A 20,090-nucleotide genomic window follows, 5' to 3' on the forward strand; every position below is an offset into this window, starting at 1 on the left:
AATACTTAAATGTTGGGTTTACCAGTACTGAAATAAATAAAAAAAAGAAAGCTCCTGTGTGTCATTTGCTCAACAATTTTGGCAGCACATTGCATGAAACCTATTAAATGACATTTGGAAATGCTTCTTAGTGAGTTTATTAACAAACCCTGAGAATTTCTTCCAGTTAAAATTAAAATTATATATAAAGCAAACACATTTTTAAAAAAAAACTTTGTGAATGAAAAAGTTTCATATAAAATAGCCAGATGTAAAAAGCCTCACACCATTGGTGAAGAACTTATTTTGCCAGCTGCAATTGAGGTTGAAGAAACTATGTTTGGAGATAATTTTGCGAAACAATTGCAGTCCATATCTCTATCAAATGACACTGTTGCATATCAAATTGGTGATATAGCTGAAGGTGTACAGCATCAGTTTTTTGGGAAGTTGCGTGACAAATTGTTTTCAATTCAGATTGACAAGGCAACAGATAGCAAAAAAGATGCTATTACCTGTGTTGAGTTTTGTGATTGTATATCAGCAATAGAAGAACTACATTTTTTGCAAACAAATAGAACTCAAGAACAATAGCACTTGGATTATTTGTGATCTTAAATGATTTTATAAATGAGGCAAACATAGAGTTGAAAAATTGCATCTGAATATCCACCAATGGTGCTTGTTCAATGTTTGTAAAATTCCAAAATATACAAGCACTTGTGAAACAAAAATCTCCACAGTGTGTCTGGACATGTAGATGTGTGCTTGATCCACAGATAAGTTCTGGCTTCCAAAGAAATAAGTCCAGGTCTGAATATTGTGCTAATGATGGTTGTAACCATAGTAAATTATATAAAAATGAGACTCCTAAAATCAAGAATCTTTTCTGCTCTTTGTAAAGGAATGGGAACAGTACATTCACTGTTACTATTTTATTGCGAGGCAAGATGGTTATCACATGGGAAATTTTTGCAACGTGTCTGTGAATTAAGAGATGAAATTGCCGTTTTTCTAGAAGAGGAAAACTGACTGGAAGCCAAGAAGTTTAAAGATAGTTTATTTGTGATGGAATTGAGTTACTTAGTTGACATATTCAAGAAATTAAATACCTTGAATCTTCAACTCCAAGGAGCAAATACACATATGTTGGATATGATTGATAAAGTAAATGCTTTTTCTAAAAAATTGGAATTATGGAGCAGAAATTTTAAGCAAAAAATCTGGAAATGCCTGCAAATGTGGATGACTGTGTTAAAACTTACAGGCTGATGAAAAACATGTGAAAGTTGTTTTTGTAACCACTGAGAATCATTTAGCTATGCTGGCAAAGGCACTAATATTTATTAAACTTGTTTTTAATTTATTATTGATAAGTTAATTATTAAATACATTGTGCAGTACTGATACAATCTTATTTATAAGTGTATTATATCAGTATAAATTATATTTTATTATTTATCATGTCAGAATGTATTTTGTTTTGCTTTTCTTTCAGTAAATTAATAAATCTTTTTAATATTATTTCCTTTTCAATATGCTTGTGCCTCCATTTAGTGTTATTACACTTCCCTAAGGGGTGCGCCCCACAGGTTGAGAAACACTGCTAATCTCTTTTTACATTACTTAATTTTTTTGTGAAAGATACATCGTTCAGGGTGGAGTGTAGAAATGACTTACTGAAATTTGGATTAAATGAACATCTATTCAGAAATGTAAAGATACATTTCAGAACTTTCACTTCTTGTGTGAAAATTAGATCACATAGACCAAATTAATGGCTAAATGTTAACAATAACAATGATATTCTCTATTGATATTTTGCAGCAAGTGAAGTCTTTTACAATAGAGTCAATTATGAAGTGTTTTACAATTTTTTAGGGTCTTTTCAGTTGTGCTCCTGTATTTATTAATCCTTAAAATATATTTAAGTGTATATAGAGAAGAATGAGTAAGTTTTGTTTTTGGAATCAAATAAACTGCACTTTTTTATATGTCATGTTGCTTTATAGATTTAATATTTATAAAGAATCACTTTTTTGATATCCAGCTTAAATTAAAATAGTTGAAGATCGTTCACAACACACACATAGTCCATCTTTCTAAATTAGGTGTCATATAAAATATTATTTATGTTCAGTTTTCAGGATCAGTGATGATGGCTTTAGTAGAATGACAATCTTCATAATAATCCCACAACTAACTATTGATATAACAATCAGTCATACCTTTATCAATAGAATAACAACTTTTAAACATTGAACGGGGCCATAGAAGAAAAGTTCCTAGTTTTAGTTAATAGATTGTGTTAAATTGATATTAGTAGCTTTATTATTAACCTCTTTTTATTATTTATTTTTAATATTTATCATTCTCAGTTCTTACAGTTCTTCTTCTTTGATCCCTTAACAAACTTATGGGTGGGCTTGGAGCCAGTATGTTGTGGATGCTGCTGGAAAATGAACATTGTGTGCAATATTTTTCTATTGTTTCTGGATGGTAGCGTCAAGTTTTGTGTCAGCTACATTTAGTGTCTGGTATTTTAGGTCATCCTCAATTTGCTTGACCCACGTTTTCTTTGGTGCAATTCATTGGATCTTCCACTGTGCAGGTCGTTGTCTCCATAGGAGATGGTATGGAAGTCTCCTATGCATTCGGCTTATGTTTCCAAACCACCGCAGCCTGTGCTTTTGTATTTCGAGTTCAATAGTAGGTTGTTCATTAAATCTGAGCCTGGTTGTGTGATTTTGCAGATGATCACAGTGATACACCTAGCATTCAATGTAGGCATCACATTTGGAACACTTCTAATTTGTGTATATCTTACACTATCTAATTTATTAAGTATAAAAAGATATCATTGGCATCATCTTAACCTGATTCAGTAGGCACATACACAGTGTAAATTAAATAGTATCCACATTAATTTCCTCTATTCTAATACTGAAATCCACAGGATTATTTTATATGAAATAAAATATACCGGTTACACTTGTTCAGTAATGTTTTAATGTTTCTTGTTAACATATTTGTGTATATTACACTTAATATGAATTAAATACATAATTACATTGTTGTGTTATGTTTATGGTGTATGAGATGAAATGATCATGACTGTCTGAAGTTAAAATCAAGAGTGAACAATACAGTGAAAAATAATAAAAATATTTATAAGAAATATAGAGGAAATAACATATGATAGTGAATATACTGCCCGAAAAAAAATCAATATGATTTGTTCTTCCAATAATGGAATAAAAGTAATAACATAATGACAACATTAGCAGTTTTTGATTTGCAATCTCAAAGTTGTAAACAAAAAATAAATAATATAATATAATTATTTACATCATGATGTATGTTAATAACACATAAATTACAATTGTGTATGTTAAATTAATTAACAATATGAACACAGTATAATTAGAATGTTTTTTCATTTTTTTTGTCATTTGACTGGTTTGATGCAGCTCTCCAAGATTCCCTATCTACTGCTAGTCGTTTCATTTCAGTATACCCTCTACATCCTACATCCCTAACAATTTGTTTTACATATTCCAAACGTGGCCTGCCTACACAATTTTTTCCTTCTACCTGTCCTTCCAATATTAAAGCGACTATTCCAGGATGCCTTAGTATGTGGCCTATAAGTCTGTCTCTTCTTTTAACTATATTTTTCCAAATGCTTCTTTCTTCATCTATTTGCCGCAATACCTCTTCATTCGTCACTTTATCCACCCATCTGATTTTTAACATTCTCCTATAGCACCACGTTTCAAAAGCTTCTAATCTTTTCTTCTCAGATACTCCGATTGTCCAAGTTTCACTTCCATATAAAGCGACACTCCAAACACATACTTTCAAAAATCTTTTCCTGACATTTAAATTAATTTTTGTGTAAACAAATTATATTTCTTACTGAAGGCACGTTTCGCTTGTGTTATTTGGCATTTTATATCGCTCCTGCTTCGTCCATCTTTAGTAATTCTACTTCCCAAATAACAAAATTCTTCTACCTCCATAATCTTTTCTCCTCCTATTTTCACATTCAGTGGTCCATCTCTGTTATTTCTACTACATTTCATTATGTTTTCGTCTTGTTTATTTTCTTGCGTAGGACTTCATCTATGCCGTTCATTGTTTCTTCCAAATCCTTTTTACTCTCAGCTAGAATTACTATATCATCAGCAAATCCTAGCATCTTTATCTTTTCACCTTGTACTGTTACTCCGAATCTAAATTGTTCTTTAACATCATTAACTGCTAGTTCCATGTAAAGATTAAAAAGTAACGGAGATAGGGAACATCCTTGTCGGACTCCCTTTCTTATTACGGCTTCTTTCTTATGTTCTTCAATTATTACTCTTGCTGTTTGGTTCTTGTACATGTTAGCAACTGTTCTTCTATCTCTGTATTTGAACCCTAATTTTTTTAAATGCCTAACATTTTATTCCAGTCTACGTCATTGAATGCCTTTTCTAGGTCTATAAACGCCAAGTATGTTGGTTTGTTTTTCTTTAATCTTCCTTCTACTATTATTCTGAGGCCTAAAATTGCTTCTCTTGTCCCTATACTTTTCCTGAAACCAAATTGGTCTTCTCCTAACACTTCTTCCACTCTCCTCTCAATTCTTCTGTATAGAATTCTAGTTAAGATTTTTGATGCATGACTAGTTATACTAATTGTTCTGTATTCTTCACATTTATATGCCCCTGCTTTCTTTGGTATCAGGACTATAACACTTTTCTTGAATTCTGACGGAAATTCCCCTTTTTCATAAATATTACACACCAGTTTGTATAATCTATCAATCGCTTCCTCACCTGCACTGCGCAGTAATTCTACAGGTATTCCGTCTATTCCAGGAGCCTTTCTGCCATTTAAATCTTTTAATGCTCTCTTAAATTCAGATCTCAATATTGTTTCTCCCATTTCATCCTCCTCAACTTCTTCTTCTTCCTCTATAACACCATTTTGTAATTCATTTCCTCCGTATAACTCTTCAATATATTCCACCCATCTATCGACTTTACCTTTCGTATTATATATTGGTGTACCATCTTTGTTTAACACATTATTAGATTTTAATTTATGTACCCCAAAATTTTCGTTAACTTTCCTGTATGCTCCGTCTATTTTACCAATGTTCATTTCTCTTTCCACTTCTGAACACTTTTCTTTAATCCACTCTTCTTTCGCCAGTTTGCACTTCCTGTTTATAGCATTTCTTAATTGCCGATAGTTCCTTTTACTTTCTTCATCACTAGCATTCTTATATTTTCTAACATTCTCCCATTCTTCTTCTACATTTTCTACCTTATCTTTTATTACTCAGACCTCTTGCGATGTCCTCCTCAAAAATCTTCTTTACCTCCTCTTCCTCAAGCTTCTCTAAATTCCACCAATTCATCTGACACCTTTCCTTCAGGTTTTTAAACCCCAATCTACATTTCATTATCACCAAATTATGGTCGCTATCAATGTCTGCTCCAGGGTAAGTTTTGCAGTCAACGAGTTGATTTCTAAATCTTTGCTTAACCATGATATAATCTATCTGATACGTTGCAGTATCGCCTGGCTTTTTCCAAGTGTATATTCTTGTATTATGATTTTTAAATTGGGTGTTGGCAATTACTAAATTATACTTCGTGCAAAATTCTATAAGTCGGTTCCCTCTTTCATTCCTTTTGTCCAGCCCATATTCACCCACTATATTTCCTTCCTTCCTTGCCTTTTCCAATGCTTGCATTCCAATCTCCAACTATTATTAAATTTTCATCTCCTTTTACATGTTAAGTTGCTTCATCAATCTCTTCACACTACCTCATCATCATCATGGGCGCTTGTAAGCATATAGACGTTAACAATTGTTGTCGGTTTAGGTTTTGATTTTATCCTTATTACAATGATTCTATCGCTATGCGTTTTGAAATACTCTACTCTCTTCCCTATCTTCTTGTTCATTATGAAACCTACTCCTGCCTGCCCATTATTTGAAGCTGAGTTAATTATTCTAAAATCACCTGACCAAAAGTCGCCTTTCTCTTCCCACCGAACCTCACTAATTCCTACTACATCCACATTTATCCTATCCATTTCCCTTTTTAAATTTTCTAGCCTACCAACCTTTTTTAAACTTCAAACATTCCACGCTCCGACTCGTAGAATGTTATTTTTTAATTTTCTGGTGACCCCTTCCTTAGTAGTCCCCACCTGGAGATCCGAACGAAGGACTAGTTTACCTCCGGAATATTTTACCAAAGAAGGCGCCTCCATCATTGCTATATGAAAATGCAGAGAGCCACATTCTCTTGGAAAAAAAGCAGCTGTAGTTTTCCATTGCTTTCAGCTGCGCAGTACTCAGAGGACTGAGTGATGTTGATATGGCTGTTTAAATCCTTCTGACTCACGCCCCTAACAGCTACTGAAAGAGCTGGTGCCCTCTTTCAGGAATCATTCCTTAGTCTGGATCTTAACAGATACCTCTCTGATATGGTTGCACCTTCGGTCCAGCTACTCTGTATCCCTGAGCACTCAAGCCCCCTCACCAACGGCAAGGTCTCATGATTCATAGAGGAGGAATTAGAATGTATAATTATACAAAATAAATAATATAATGTTATAAAATAAATAAAGTAGTAATGCACATATTGCTATTGTGTTATAATGCAAATAAATGTGAATCGATGCTTAACTCGAATAATAATCACATGTAACACATATTGTACAACAATAAATGAATAATAATCATAATGCTCAAATAAATTGAAGTTTGTTTATAACCATAATGTGTTGCATATCTCTAAGTGATCATATAAATTAATCAAACCACAATCTGATCATTTTCATCAGTTGATAGCTAAAATCAAATAGATAAAGAATGTGTTTTTATGTGATGTGTTGTTTGTGAATCTACACGAAGATTTATCCAATGGCCGGAGCAATCATGATGCCATTGGATATCTTCATCTTCATTGGATATCATCATCTTCTAGAATGTCGTTCGTGGGCTCCGTTGGAGTGAAGGTGTATTCAGTGGTGATACACCTTCTGGTGTATTCCAGATACCTTCTGGAAGTGGTATTCCAGAAATAATCATAAATAAATATATGTTAAATAATCTTATAATAAATATATGTATCATGTTCCTAGCATCATCATGGATCTAGGGCTTCTTCTAGAGTGTTGTTCCTGGAGCTCCATTGGAGTGATGGTGTATTCAATGGCCAGAGCAATTGTGATGCCATTGAAGATACATAAGAGTATGAGTAAATGTCATGGGAAACTTAGTCCGCATGAATTGATGAATAAACCATCTAGGTGCTTCTATGCACCTAATAAATAATCTTACTGTAATATGTAAATGTTGTATCTATGTATTGTATCTATGTTGTATGTACTGTTTGAGTATGTGCCTGTGTGTAGTAAGTATGTATATGTAAATGCAGTATAATAATTATTCTGTAAGGAGTTACAAGTGTATAGGAGCAATATGACAATAATGATACAATTACATTAACATAAATATGCATCTAAGGTTATAAATAACATACAATAAAACATGTTAATGAATACATTAAGAGATTACAAACAACTGAAATTACAATAACAATCCATTACAATGAGTATCAAGTCAAATGAATATAAATTTTATTATGCCCTTAAAAATATGTTATTACTTATCTAAATAAATATTAATTAACTTAATCATTGGCAATTGGAAGTAAACATAATTTATATATAGGTCTTCTTATTTTACCTTTTACAGTATTTACATCCACAACCCTTACCAACTTGTCAGGGCCCGGATAAACCTGGGTGACAACTCTGTGCTTCCAAAGCATGGGAGTAGAATCCTCGGTAATAAAAACTAGATCTCCTGCCGAAAGATTACAGGAAGGAAAACGTCATTTGTTGCGTTGTAGGTAATGCAGATAATTTCTAGACCATCTGTTCCAAATAGAATGAATAAAATTTTGAATAAGTTGCCAGCGGCCTAAATGATTAATTTCAATTTTCTGATAACTGGTTGTGTAAGAGGACATCCAATAAGAAAGTGTCCTGGAGAGAGGTTCTGGATCCTTATGGTTTGTAGAGACAGAAAAAATGGGACTAGATTAAGACAAGCTTCAATCAGAGTTAAAATTGTATATAATTCCTTAAAATTCAAAATTGTTTGTCCAATTACATGACAGATGAAATTCAACACTTTATTGCGCTCTCCCATAAATCACCAAATTGAGGGGGAAGCCGGTGGAAAATGGTTAAATGACCAGTGTATACCTTGTTTAGTTGAAAATGAATGTATGTCTGTTTTATCTGATTTAAAGAGTTGATATGAAATGTAGAGGATATTTCTAGCACAGCACAAATTGAGGCATTGTCAGAAAAGATTTGAGTAGGAATATCCTTACGAGATATAAAAATCTCTTTAAGGCTGCAATAAATGCTTGTGAAGTGAGATCAGTTACCAGTTCTTAACGTATGGCTTTAGTAGCAAGGCAAATGAAAAGAGCAATATAAGCCTTACCCAAGGACTTTGATCTCTGCCCGCCATGTATTATAATTGGACCACTGTAATCTACTGCACAAGCCGACAAAGGTGACCAATTTTTGAACTTGGGTTATTGCAGTAAATGTAGAGCAAGTTAAACATTTATGAATGACTGACAAGATAATTCTTTTAGCATTTAATATCCAGTACGTTTGACATAAAGAGTGGTGTGTTAGCTGAGAATGATAACTCATAAATGCTCAGCATTAATGATTAATTTGGTAACATTATCATCTGGATGTGTAATAACAGGATGTTTTGCATGACAATATAAAGAGAATGTTGCAGCCTGCCTCCTACACGAAGTAAATCTATTCTTTCAAGAATGGAATAATAGAGACAAGTTTATTTTATCTAACACTAGCTTGCTTGTTTTTAAGACTACTCTTCTCATTACCAAAGTATATAGATGGGATTTTAATAAGAAAAAGGTAAGAGTATGATTTAGTTCTTCTGTAGATAATGAACCAAAAGTTCGTTCTAATTGGTTTGACTTAATATTATGAATAAATCTGAAACAAAAACTAAATGTACAGAATAAAGTGTGTAGAGTTGAGAACCTTTGGGTATAATCAAGTAGAACAGTAGACACATATGACAGTGAAATTAAGTTTTTCCAGTAAACAATCTTGGTTCAAATTGTAGTTATTAAAAATAGAATTATGTTATTTGGCCAAGATAATGAAGATTGTAAAAGCCAAACTGGACCATGCCACTAAAGCGACATGTCAATTAATTTATTTGGGGAACAACCTCTAGATAATACGTCAACGGGGTTGTACAAAGACTTGACATACTGCCAGTTAGCAACTGCTGTATTTTCTTTAATTTCAGGTATTCTTTTGCTTACAAATATCTTCCAGATAGGTGGCTGTCCATGAATCCAATGGAGTGCATTTGTCGAATCTGTGTATAGATATATCTCATCAACATTTACCTGTAACTCATTAATTATCTTTACCAACAAACGAGAAAGTAATAAACAAGCACATAATTCCAGTCTTTGTAACTTTATCTGTTTAAGAGGGGGCAATCTTGATTTTGAGCATAGTAAATTTGATGAGATTGTATTGTTGGCAAATACTATTCATATGTAAATACAACAACCATAGGCTTTTACAGAGGCATCAGAAAGTCACATATTAGTATGGGACTCAACCTTAAATTTTTTGTTGGGATTAACAATTTATCTTGATTGATTAAATTGAAGATGACTGATTATATAAAGAGAGCCATTGAGATAGCAAGTGCTATTGAGAGATGTTATAGTAATTGCATAAAATGTTTGAAAGAGAATATAATAGGACCATTAAGTCTTAGTGGATCAAATACACCAGAAAAAATAGAATAGAAAATATTTCTTTTACTACAGATGTTAGCATCATTGAAATGAGTAATTTGGTAAAGTAACGCATCTGAGGTGTTATTCCATAGAATTCCTAACGTTTGTATATAATGCTCTTGAAGAGACAGAATGGAAGAATTATAATCAAGGGAAGTACTGATGGGACTATTAGAAAACCATTTGTGAAATGTAAAACAATATTGTTGTAATAGTTTAGAAATTTAAGTAATCTGCTCCTGTAAAGAAGCTCCTGTAGAAGTCATTTCGACTACCCTTGTAGGCTGGTGGATAATCAATTTCATTTTCACTGGCTGCTTATATTAGACATTCTGTGGCTAAGAATTGAGCGCAAGCAGTTCTATAGGTTACTGTACGTCATGCGTAATGCTTTATTTCCTGATCTGGAGAATCATGCTTTAATACCATTAGAGGTTTTAGCCGAACCATTGAAAACAATACGAAGCTTAGTAGTCAAACTGGATGGTTTAAATATTGAATGGTGATGTAAATAGCACACATCTGATGATTTAATTATTAAGTAAACCATGTTAATTGTGGTTAATTATTTATTAAGTATATTCATGAATGAAAGTGGAATAGTCTCTTTTAAGGTTGGAGTTGTTGGTTAGTCATATTCTAAACATAAAAATCTATTCTTAACATCAACAAAAGAATCACCCAATTAAACATTATCAGATTTTCTTGAAAACGACACTATGAATGTGCCTTGCTCATTTCGTGTAAAATTGAATTGAAAATGTTTTTCACATGTAGAGTTTTCATAAAGTGAAATGCCAATATTATTCGATCTTCCAAAAGTTTTCAATTATATTTGAAAGATTTTTATAAAATCTTTACAAGAAAAGAATGATGTAAGAGAATTATTGCCTTTAACATTAATAGGAAAACAACGGCTGAGAATATATTTTAATTTGGTGTTTTGTATAATAGGGTATTTAGAATTTCGCATAAATTTCCCAGGGATAATAAGGCTGAGGTAAAATTGAGCTCCAATGAGTATATCAATTCCATTTGTTACATTAAAATCAGGATCTGCCAAAAATAAGTTATTAGGTAAACTAATATGTGAAAGGTGTATGGTGGAAGACAATCTGTTATGTTTGTAAGAACAGCACATTGCACCTTAAATGAAAAATCCATGTGTAAAGAGTGCATTGTAATTACAACACTGCATTGAGATTGAGAAAGTGAATTATTTATTCTTCCTGTAATGGGAAGATTAATTTTTACAAACGGAAGCCCTAACCTTTGGGCAAAATTATATGTATAAAAATTCACTTGACTTCCTGAATCTAACAAGACCTTTTTTCCCCTATTTCCCCGGCTCAGGTATCCATTCTAGTATGCGCAGCCCGGGAAAGTGTCCTTTAAACTCAAAGGAGGCCTCCCCACCCGCCAGCTGTACGTCCGGCACAGCAGGTCAGCCTCCCCGGTTGGATCTTTTGTTTTAATGTGCCTGCCTCAAGCCCCCCCGACAGAGAACCAGTCCCGACATAGCCGTTCCTAGCCCCCGCCGAGGGAACCGGGTCTCGGTCTTTTCATTACCCAGCTGTTATGATCCCCAAACGAAGGAATGATCTTCTCCTCATAGCTGCTTGCCTTAACGAAAATATTAAACTACTAAGTTACCACGGGGCCTCAATGGCCTTTTAAAAGGGCTACATCATCTTTAGCCTTTAGCACTATCTTGGCAAACTCCTCCATTTTGTTCCAATTGTCAGTGGATCGCAGGAGAAAAAGAAGCAGATTCTCTGGATTTAATTCTTGCAGCCCTGCACGTCGTCTATAGTCCATCTTTTACAGTAGAACAGAGTATGTTCGGCAGTATCCGAATCCTGGCAGAACATGCAAATAGGTGCTGGTCTTCTACCGAATCGATGTAAATAATATTCGAAGCTACCATGCCCAGAAAGTATTTGAGTAAGATAATAACCAACCTCCCCATGTTCTCTATCAAGCCACATGCCCAAGTCGGGTATCAATCTCCTGGTCCAGGTAGCTTTAGTGGAATGATTCCATCTGTCCTGCCATATGCGCCTGATGTTGGCTTGGGCTTCTTGTTTTGGCATGCCACGATACCTAAGTGATCGCTCTTTAACTAAGAGGTTGATAGGGGAACCGATGATAATACACAAGCCGCATTGTAAGAGATGGTGCGGTATGCAGAAGTGATGTTTATAAGAGCTCGCCTATGTAGAGTTCTAAGTCTTAAGTACTCTACTCTTATGTAGAGTTCTAAGACATTTCTTGCAACACAAAGTGCTTTTTCCCATATAGGTGCAGCATACAATAATACAGAGATTAAAGTTGAGGCAATGACCCGCCGCCTAGATGCACGTGGAGCTTCATGTCCAGCCAACAATCTTGTTAAAGCCTTTGTGGTATTCTCGACCTCTTTACATTTCTGTGCGAGATGAGGACTAAACTTTAGAGCTGCGTCTATAATGACACCAAGATATTTTGTTGCTGCCACACGGTCTAGTCTGCGATCACCCACGCGGAGATTTATGTCTCTGAGTCGCCTTCTTCCAGCCAGAAAAATATAGTGACATTTATCTAAAGACAAAGATAGTTCTCGGTCCGAGAGCCAGTTATTTGGCTTCAATTAATATAGCCAAATCATCGGCATAAGCAACTATTTCCGAGCCTTCAGGTAATCTCAGTCTGAGTATTCCATCAATTACTATTAGCCAAAGCAAGGGGCCTAACACAGACCCCTGCGGCACTCCTCCATGAAGCTGATATCTAAATTTACCTTCGAGCGCCTCGACCAAAGTCCACCTATCAGTCAAATATTCTCGTACTTGTCTTTTGATATAGGGACTAATTTGTTTGTCCGTGAGAGCTGCCATAATCGTATCCCACCGGACCGATCCAAAGGCATTTTTGATATCTAACAGAATAAGCAACGGGATTCTTCTGGTACGCCACGTACCAGATCTGACAGACAATACCCAGTTGGTAATTTTTCCAGAGCTTGCAGCGTGGATCTATGTTTCCTGAATCTAAATTGGTTATCATGAAGCCCGTCTTTGGACTCTAATTCTTGGGTAAGTCTGTTCGCTACCAAGCGCTCGGCAACCTTTCCCATATTATTGATGAGACTCAACGGCCGATAGCTAATGATTTCTTGATTGCCAGACTTCTTAGGCAGGAAAACAGTACGTGACTCCTTCCAGCATGTGGGGAAAGTCTTGTTTTGTACTCCATAATTGGCCACGTCAGTGATTTCCCAGGAGATTATCTTCATTAATCCTTTGAGGAGGGCAGCCGGGATTCCATCCGGACCCGGACCTTTTTTATCTTTCAGACCAGAAACGGCAATAGCGACCTCGTTTTGTGTAAAGCGTTTAGCTTCACAGTCTATTATGTCCGTATGTCCCTTGTCTTGAACAGGGAAGAGGCTATGAAGATGCAGTCTGGCCGTTTCTGTAACTAGGACAGGCAAGCGGCATCCTAGTCTCTTCATTACTATTTTGTATGCCCGTCCCCACGGGTCTGAATCCAAGTCAGCACACAGCTGTTTCCAACAGTTTCTTTTACTAGTCTTTATTAGATGATTCAAAGTACGCCTAGCTTGCACAAATCTTTCCTTCGCCTGGTCATATGGCGCACCGCCAGCGGGGCGCGGCCTTTGCTTTTTCCTATGCCAAAATTGTAACACTCTTTGCTGATCTGCAATTTCAGACGTCCACCAGTATACTGGGTGACGACCCCCTCCAAACTGCGGGACTCTAGACAGTTCTGTAATAATTGATTCTTGAAGGACTTGCGGCGTTACTATTCTTCCATCAGATAGGGTCCTGGCAATCTTGTTAACCACCACCTCAACTTGTCTTGGACTAAATCTAAATCGTGCAGTGGCTGATGTTGAAGGTCTTGCGCCTTCCATAACAAGCATAGTTGCTAAGTGATCGCTTCCGGTTTCAGATTCAAGAATGCTCCAACTAAAGACGGAAGGATTCCATCTGCCGTCCACCAGTGTAAGATCCAGCACTGATCTATGGCCACTTGCCTCGTAGGTATGTGCAGTCATTCAGGCAGATCAGCCCTGTGGTCATCATCATGTCAATGAAGATTCGTCCCCTTGCATTGGTATAAGAGCTGCCAGTTAAAATGGACCTACAATTAAAGTCGCCTAAGAGTATAAGTCTACTAGGTGCCCGCTGTATGACTCGCTGCAAATCGTTGATGTACTGCGCAAAGTCCCTGATATTAATGTTTGGACTTACGTAACCGGCTATAAGGACAAAGTCCAGGAGTGCTACTGCCAGAATTCCCTCACCTCTATGAAGTAGATGCCAGCCAAGACGGCCGGAGACATTACTGATAGCAACATCCCCAACCGCATTAGCCCACCAATCACCTCTGGCCGCCGTTCTCAGGTTGGGCTCTGTGGTGACTATAAAGTCAACCTCAAGATCGTTCGCAGTCTCCCCCACCAGATCGTGGGAAAGAATGCTCCTGTTGGCGTTAGATAGTATTATTTTAGCCATTATTTAGGTAGTCCACACTGCACTCCTCCCGTGCGATGGTCCGTGCCATTGCAGTCAAGGCATTTAGTGGCCTCCTTGCAGTCTCTTATCACATGGCCTTTCTGACCACAGTTGTAACAAAGGGTTGACCTATCTGGGCCCTTACATACCGTACTCATGTGATCAGCGGCCCAGCATCTTTGACACCTCATATTATCAGTCCTGATATAAGCCCGGTAGTGAACCCAGCCGACCTTAATTCTACTGGAAATTAACTTAGTTGCAGCCCTCTGATTGGTTATTACTGTCGCATTTCGAGTATTTCCATAAGCCTGCCGTAATGAGGTAATTCTGAAAGACTCAGTGTCTCCAATAACAGCCGTAATAGCCTCGCTTAATTCTTGCGCTGTGGTACTCTCTCTTCCATGTCTTTAACGTGTACCACTGCGCGTCAGTCGCCCTTAGTACGAAAATCCACTTGAAGGTCAGAAGCTCTGTCTCTCAATGTTGCGGTAAACTGAGCCGCATCTTTATCATCTTTATCATCTTTAATTCTGACTTCCAAGTCTTCATTTCTACCTTTGCGAAGGGACAGGATTTCCCCTGCCTCGTCTTTAAAGATCTTATCCTTTACAGTCCGGAGTAGATCAGCATACGACTTGCCCTGTGACCGGACAACCACCACTTTGCTGCCTTCCACAGGAGGTGTTGATCGCCGAGCAGAAGCGGATCTAGAACGCGTCCTACTCTCTTCAGTCTTTTTCGGCGCTACCATTAATGCAGGCGTCTCACTAGTCCTGAACAGATAGATAACCATCTTCTTAATCATGACACCAGTAGGACCACTTGGCAGAACGAACGCCGCATTAGGGACCCTTAGTAAGATCTTCTTGACCGCGCCTAGTATACACCCAGCAGCAGCCCTGTCACCCTCTGTCGAGTCGTAGAAAACAGTATACTTATTGGTCTGAGTATCGTATTCGTCATCCATTATGACAGAAGTGTCTACAGCTATCATTCCAGGCTTCTTGCCCTCTGCCATTGCCCTTTTGGACTTGATGATATCAATAAATTCACAGGTATCTGTAACGCCCTCTGCAGGCAAGGTAATTAATTTGGCTTCAGACATTGTCCAGGCAGACCATCTCTTAGCGGTCATATCCAGAAGTTCCTCATCAGTTAGTTCAAGACTTAATATGTCTTTCTGATCTGCACCAGGGGGCACATCAGTCTGTGTATATTGCGAACTGGTCTCTGGAGTAGTCGTAGTCTCCTGCAGATGTTTTAAAGCAGTGTATATTTCTCTTAATTCTTTACTATGGTCATACATATAATTTAACATGTTTTTTCCCGGATGTTGTTTGTAACGCATCATCGCTTGTCCTAGTTGAAGAGTAACCTCCTTTAAGCCACCAGTATAGACCTCTTCTTCAGAGGAGGATTGTCTAATTCGTTTTTTGCCCTTGGGATCAGTCGGTTTCAGCGGCGGAAGGCCTGAGGATCCCTGTCCACTAGCATAACTTTGTTCTGTTTTATCCGCCATGGATGATAAATAAACTCAACAACTATGTAGCAGTTGTGTTCTCCAAGTAATTCCCTTTAATTTGATACCCCACACGTGGGGTAGCCAAAAATAAGGGGGGGTCAATGGTCCCCCAAAATCGAAAAAAATTAGGGGGGTCAATCAATCGGGAATGACCCAATTCGTATAGATCCTGAACAGTTTTGGTCTACGACCAACGGGTAACAAGATATGAACGTTTAAAGTTACCCCTATAAAAGTCTGTAAACACTTAGAAAAAATTCAGTATACCTACTGTTATTAGTGAAAATTTTCCAAGTCCTTATTTGCGTTAAATACAGTGACGTCACTCTCCTGTATTAACTTGCACGAAATGTCCACTATAAAAAACAGAAATAACTCAGTTGTCCGTTGTCTAATTTTCACAAAATTTTAAACACATATTTGTATATCCATCCTCGATGTGAATCCAAAATTTCCGTTTAAAAAAAACAAAAAAGTTTTAAAAAAATTTTAAAAACTTAGTAATCCGTTAACCAAAAATTCTATTTTTTCTTTAGACTTGTCCAGTAGTCCAATCACAATGTTAAACAGCACTTTCCTGATAGATAAAGCCGAAAAAACCCGATCAAAAAGCAAAAAACAGCAGAGCGAAAATAGCACGTCTTAACAGTCCGAGTTCTCCCACTCAACTCATCTAACAAGACCTTTTCTTTTTTTCTTTCTCTCAGCTCCCCTGGGCCATACCGACTTGTTGGTATTACGCCGCCCAGGGAGTGTCTTTAAACTCAAATAGGCCTCCCCACCTACCGGCATGGCAGGTCGGCCTACCGGTTAGCTCTTTTTGAAAGTTCTTTATTAATATTGCCCTTTTGGACACCACGCCAGACCCAGTTTGCCGCGACACGGCGCTGGATACCTTCAGTAATCAGTGTGCTGTTACCCTGACATGTTGGAACATCACCATGAACATCATTGGCATTACTTATTATTTTTATTTATTTATAGATGAAATAACATGTGATACTGAACACACAGAGGTGATATGGGTATGGATTGTTCCAGCTAGTGTTAAAACAGCCAAGCGGCTCGAAAAGGGTTGAAAGGCCAATACACTCTTGGACATTTGTCGATCCAAGTTCAAAACCAATGCCTTCGGTGTGTTTTTCACCACCAGAGTAGAATAATGTGATCACATCATCACTATCTGGCACTTGTACTATCATTGTTCCAGAGCCCATAAGTCTGAGTTCTGAAAGCTCTGTGTAGGATATTTTGTAACGTATTAATCCTCATGCAGTGATTTCTTTTTGGCCAACAAGATGGGCAGTGTGCACATTCCATGTGGCTATTTTGATTTTCTGACCTGTGATGATCTGATCAGTGATCTGATTCGGTATTTGTTGGCCAGTATTGCACTTTACACCAGCACCCTGACCTCGGTTATCTGACAGTTCCAGCATATCAGCTATAACCTCGGATGTGGTAGCATTATCTCATACATTTGACTTGTTTTCCATTGGGAAATGCAAACATCCAGGTAAACAAACTCTAGCAACCACAAAATGTTTCCAAAACATCAATTAAATAAATAGAAAAATATTTTTGATGCTCAAATATATATAAAAATATCCATTAAACATAAACTAACAAGGCCCAAGAAAAAAATAATCCAGATAACTACCTTAGTATCAATACCAAGCAAAGGCCATAACAATTGAATACTTAACCACAAAAATTTACATTTTAAGAAACGATTCATCATTAATGCGGTGTGTCCCCCAAAATGCCCACCAAACTCAATTAGCAACCTGTTTAATAAAAACAATTCAAAATACACTTATTATAACAAAGAAAACTCACTTAAGTAACTCAGAAACCTATGCAACCAGTAAGGTTACCTATACGTAAAACTCTTAAAAGGGACTTTTAATTAATTCAGTGTAACATAAATCATATCTAAAACACAAAACACCAATATCGGAAAACCACAAACACAAAAATATAGAAACATAATTAACTTGTATAAAATTAAAAGTTATGACTAATATTTTTAAGATGTAGGCTGGATGTTTTGAAAAAATGTTGCATCAGTTATTAACCTGATGCAAAGTAAAAGTAACAATTCTTTAGAAGTATTTTAATAATGTCAGCTTTAAACAGCACACTTGATATCATAAAACTTTGCTACGTAATTTACATTGAAAAGTTATTTGTATAATTCTTTAGAATTGAGTCACTGTTTTCATTTGTAATTCTTTGATTAAATTATATGATTTTTTTATGGTTGAGTATTGTGTTAATGAATGAGGTAATTGATTTTTAAATGCTATGTTTGTCCGTGCTCTACAGATTGGGAGCCTAGCTGCAGGCAACAGGGCACATCCCCCAGGTTGCAGATGGTGGAATGGCCATTAGTATGGTGGGAAGCTGTGAATAAGGGGTATCCCGAATAAGCAGTTGTGGGTAGGCAGCAGCAGGACCTGACGTGTGGTGGGGTACTGCTAAGGGAACTGTGGTTTTCAGCCAAAAAAAAACTACGATGATGTTGCTTAAGACTGGCAGTTTCCTGACAAATCGGGGTTCAGAAGGCTGGTCTCTCCATTCGGTACGTTCAAGGAACGTCTACAGTATGTGGCAAAAAAGTTCACTGATGCTTTTTATGGAATCCATCAATCCATCATTCATCGCGATTGGAGGTTGAATTATTGCACCATGCGTATCCTTTACAAAGGTGTCAGTTAGGCTATTATACTATATGCTGCACTTGTTTGGGCTTACCACTTGGCTTTTAAGTATTATGCAGACATTTTGCTGCGAGCCCAGCGACTCCTCTTGCTGGCTGTTATAGGCAGTTATAGAACAGTTTCGCGAGAGGCAGTCTGTGTTATAGCCGAAGTCAAACCAATAGATATCTTGGTTAATGAGCGTAAGGAATGCTATATTTCCAAGGTAAATAACCTATTGACGTCAGAATGAAAACAGGAAATTGAAGACCAGGGCCTTGCGTCTTGGCAGGTCAGGTGGGATGAATCCCCCACAGGTCACTACACGCATGGTATATTTCCTGTAGTATCTGATTTAGGTGTGATTGGATGGGTCTCCCCCAATCAGTATATCACAGTTTCTTTCCGAGCATGATGCCTTTCGAGCAAGTTTGGCTAGGTTTCGTTTCATGGATTTGACTCAATGCACGGATTGTGGGACTGATAGTACAGTGGACCATGTCCCCTACATCTTTCCCCGATATGAGGTCGAACAACATTCATGAACTATTAGGGAACTTGAGAGAATACATTCCTTTCTGGATCTCCGTATTAACTGGAAGATCCGTGAGGAGTGGTTTATTATGGTTGGTTTTCTTCATGTCGTTGCGATGTGTAGGTCTGCAGAGGGAGTTTAATCGAGGTATTTGATTGTGGTAGGACCCTGGTTGGCTAGGGTTCTAGCCTAGGCATTGAATTGGTTGGAGGTAGGCACATTGGCATCGTGTCATGGTTGTATTGGTATTGTTTGTGATTCAATTTGGAGCTCCTGCTTGTGGGTTTGGCTGTGCCGCTAGGGTATGGTAGCCCGTGCAACCGGGAGTGTGGCTTCGTTCCACTGGTGGCGGTCCTGATTGTGACTTGATAAAGCCACACGAGACTCCATGATGGGACTGGGTAGGTGTGCAGGGTTTGTCCCCGGCGTCTGCGTGGACCGGAAAGATGTTACGTTCCTCTTGTTAGGTGACCTAAATTGGTCAACTTATTTGGGTGTAGGTCTGAATTTCTATGCTGCATAAAACATAATTTTGATTGGTATGAGTGTAGCATTGATTTAACTTTAAAATCGTTTGTTTTCTGAGGCATTGACAGTCATGAATGATGCTGTCAAATCTGACTAGGCGTGCAATCGCGCTTTCGGTCAGTTACTTTGAGGGAATCATGTTAGATTGGATGTGAAGATGTTCGTTTGAGGTTTATGTGAAGGCAAAATTTGATGTGTATTTTACTGATGCAAATGTCTGCCGAGGCATTTACATCGGTGGCATCCTGACCGAGGCCTGGCTGATGACTGTGAGGTGTAATTAGTTAGAGGGTCTAAAGATGACCTCTGGTAAAGCCTCTCAGGGCTCAGAAGGGGGTGGTGTGGTGACCGGTAATGTCACAAGGTGGGTGTCTTCCCCTACGGGGTTGGAATGGTACTGCTAAG

The 20,090-nt window shown here is 37.3% G+C and overlaps 1 protein-coding gene across 2 annotated transcripts in view; it reads left to right on the forward strand.

The window, feature by feature from the left end:
- Positions 1–20,090, forward strand: part of Rrp4 (exosome complex component Rrp4) — a 50,053-nt gene that overhangs the window by 19,053 nt on the left and 10,910 nt on the right. The gene's annotated exons all lie outside the window — the stretch shown is intronic.

The sequence above is a fragment of the Lycorma delicatula genome, chromosome 1 (genome assembly GCF_047948215.1).
Source record: "Lycorma delicatula isolate Av1 chromosome 1, ASM4794821v1, whole genome shotgun sequence".
In the NCBI taxonomy this organism is placed as follows: Eukaryota; Metazoa; Arthropoda; class Insecta; order Hemiptera; family Fulgoridae; genus Lycorma; species Lycorma delicatula.